The sequence below is a fragment of the Acomys russatus genome, chromosome 14 (assembly GCF_903995435.1).
Source record: "Acomys russatus chromosome 14, mAcoRus1.1, whole genome shotgun sequence".
NCBI classification, from domain to species: Eukaryota; Metazoa; Chordata; class Mammalia; order Rodentia; family Muridae; genus Acomys; species Acomys russatus.
Window position 1 is genome coordinate 27,451,463 of NC_067150.1, and position 3,643 is coordinate 27,455,105.

The 3,643-nt window shown below is 42.8% G+C and overlaps 1 non-coding gene across 1 annotated transcript; it reads left to right on the forward strand.

Annotated features, from left to right (window-relative positions):
* The first annotated feature begins 2,895 nt into the window (after window positions 1-2,895).
* LOC127198870 (U1 spliceosomal RNA) lies at window positions 2,896-3,059 on the forward strand. Its single transcript, XR_007831901.1, has one exon. It is a non-coding gene; the product is annotated as a U1 spliceosomal RNA (small nuclear RNA).
* Window positions 3,060-3,643: the final 584 nt, after the last annotated feature.

Consider the following 3,643-nt stretch of genomic DNA (forward strand, 5'->3'; position numbering starts at 1 on the left):
TCCCTTGACAAAGTAAATATCACCAACTTGGTATGGGGAAAATAAAAATTACTCCTGGTGGCGTCACGAAGAAGGTTCTTCCTTGAGAAATGACTGGAAATGGAACTTGATAAGGTGTTCCCAAACACTGAGAAATTTCCCATCCACAGGCTTTGTTCCATATACCTAGGGTAGCTAGGAACTTTTCATTCATTCTATAAGGCTCTTAGGTAAGCTGCCATCTGAGACCCATATGTAGGACTATTCCCTTGAGGTACAGGATAATGGAACGCAGAGAAAGTGGGGTTCTTCCCTTGCTTAGTCTCCTTTCTTGCTGGCTGGTGTCTTTCCAATGCCTCTACTCTACAGCTAGAATCTGATGGTTGACCTTGAAGCCTGTGGGCAAGTGGGTGAGGAGGGCAGCAGGCTTCAGTGGTGCCATCAGACAAGTCAGAACTGTAGGCAGGATATAGGTGAGATGTCTTCAGTAATGTTTGAGTCGAAAGAATTCTAGATTCTTACATATTTTCTGTAATCCCTGTAACAAATAATATTTTTAGCAATATTAGGCCACCAGCCATGGAATGGTGTCTCTTCAGTCTTCCTGATTCCTAGTCTTTTTCTCAAGATTCATTTTTAAAATGTTTAACTGACACACAATTACACATATTTGTGAGGGACAGTTTGATAGCTTGATATATGTGTTCCATGTGCAAGGAAAAATCAGCATAATTAGCACTTCATTTCCTCAGAATTTCTCATTTATCTGTCTTTGAAACATACCAAAATCCACCCTTCTAGTTATTTATAAATCCTTAACAAATTATTTGTAAACTATAGTCACTGGCACTGATTCCACTTAATTAACTTTACCTCGGTTTTTGTGATCTAACCTCTGTCCTTCCTCCCCTATAGCTATCCTCTGGCAAGCACTATTCTTGTCTGTGTTTCTACATGGTCGACCAATGATGTCTTTGTTTTCTCTGCTGCCCAGCATTCCCCAAGATCTCTGAATACGAGAGGTGCACCTACTCCAGCTGAACATCATATCTGGAGCTGTATAGAAGGGTGTCTTCGATAAGATAAGGGAGAATTTCTGGGAACCTTTTCATTTTAAATACACATCTTCTCCATGCTACAGGGACCCAGGAATGTGACTTGGGCATCCACTCAGGCCATAGCCACATTATATTAATGTGTATTATATATTAATACAGAGTCTTGCACGTATATCCATTGTGCTTTATAAAACTGGAGCTTTTTACAACCAGTCTGCATTCTGTACTTCCCACAGTCACTTATTGGAAATTAATCCTGGGACTACCAGAGAGAAAAGTGATTTCCCAAAGCAAAGCTGGGATCCCTCCAAACTCAATTTATGGGAAGTAATATGCTACCAGATGGGAGAAGAGAAAAGTGCCACTTTTCTCCAGACCCATGGCCTCCTGCTGAATCCAGGGCCCAGAGAGAAAGAGAACAGAGCTGGTGGCCAGCTTTGTGTCTGAAGGGTGAGATCCAGCATTCTGCAGGTATAATTACAGAGCTGACCCTGGGCTCGAGGTGATATTCAAAAGCTGTCCACTTCCAATTTCATTCTGTCAGACTGTGCTTGGATTTCGGTTTCACAGAAGCAACCTTCCCCTCACTCATCAGCGTTCACCACCTCTCAACATCCCTCCACCAAGCTCAGGCACGGGCACCAACTGTGATCCTACAGAACCATAGAGAATCAACCATCCCTCCACCAAGTGGGACCAAAAGGTGCTGGATCCCCTTTCTTCTCAAGCATTTATCTGCTGTCCGGAAGAGAATGGTGATTGGCCATGTGGGATCACAGTGTGAACCGCATGCCTGCCATCCTGAGAGGCTTGCGCAGACTTAATAAAAGCCACACGAGGAAGCTTCAGGCACAGAATCCCTCGGGTGTTTTCTTTGTGTTCTGTTTTGCATTTCGCAGTTGGTTGACATCACTCAGCTGTCAAAATCTTCCTGGAGACCGTTAGGAAATCTGGTAGCAAGCCCGCAGGTATGTGAATTCTGTTTATCAGGGAAGAGCACATCTACTAGAGGGTTCTGGAAACTGGTTTCCAGTGACAACTTGGAGAGAGGGAGGTGGGAAAACATGGTTCTGAAAGCAGCAGTACAAGCTGAGAACAACTTCTGCCGTGCTCGCAGGTCCCTGGCTTTCATTGCTGGGGAAACGTAGGGGTGCACTGGTGCATCTGGAATGTGGGGTCTCTCTCGTTCCCCTCTCCTGGCGGAGCACACCAGCTTCCTATCTTCCTGAACATCTGCCCTTTCACTTCAGTTCTGATTCAGACATTTATCCCAAGGGCATGGGGGACCCGAGCTTTGTATATCAATTACTGCTCGGTTCTGATAATGACTCTCAGATGAGTTTTGTGATGCTCAGTAAAGTTGTATAGTCTGGACACCTTCCTCTTCTTGTCCAAAGAGGAAGGAAACCAGATCAAACACAACTGGCTTGCTGAGGAGAAAATAAGGTCACGATGGTAAAATGGCCATATGTCTGACAAAACTAATAATCAACTAGCCTTCTCCTTATCTCCTGCCTCTTAATTTACTGCAAAAGATTTCAATATCTGTATCTACACACACACACACACACACACACACACACACCTTATATACATCTCCAACCTCACTGTCTCCTTCCCTGAGAAAATGTGTGCTTTGTGTATGTATATTGTGAACACATTCAGGTCCAGCTAACAGAAACCCTGCTTCAGTGTCAGAAGTGCTGTGATACTTGGCTCTCTCATGTAATTATCTCGTGGAGGTTTGCTGGCAATGGTGCAGAAGCTTTGAGAACCAATGCTATAAATCCCACTGTCTTTCTCTTGTAAACAAGACTATCACTGAATCTTCAAACATCATATTGGAATTGAGACAGCAATACTTACCTGGCAGGGGAGATACCATGATCACGAAGGTGGTTTTCCCAGGGTGAGGCTTATCCATTGCACTCCGGATGTGCTGACCCCTGCAATTTCCCCAAATGTGGGAAACTCGACTGCATAATTTGTGGTAGTGGGGGACTGCATTCACGCTCCCCCCTGGTTAAAAAAAAAAAAAGAAGAAAAAAAAAAAAAAAAAAACAGAGACAGCAGCAGAAACATGGTGGCTGTGCCTTTCCATTTAATCAGTGAAACATAATACCAGGCCTTCCTTCTACCCCAAGGAATCTGACTGAGTCTCAATTCAGAGATATGTTAATGGGCAGTAGCATTTTAGCTGCAAGAGAGTCAGGAGAAGCTAGGTAAATAATAAAGACAGAAGATTAACTCAGCTCATTATTTCTGAAAGTTTATAAATATGGTGCTGCTAGTATATTGCAACATGATAGAGAAGCAAAAATGGACACTTGCAAGATAGCAGGTGTGAAAGAGGAAGAAAAAAAAAAAAAAAAAAACAAACAAAAAAAAACCCCACAAACAAGCCAAGGAAAAAACTTCATTTTAGAAAGCCACTCTCAAGATATGAAGCCCTATTCTGTGAGAGCAACATTAGTCCATAGATGAGGGAGGGTTGCATGACTCACAAATGAAACTAATTGGAACAAGTTAACCGACATTTCTTCATCTTGATTATTCATGTACTATTACATATACATATATAACATTTCCCCAAACTTAGGGCTTTG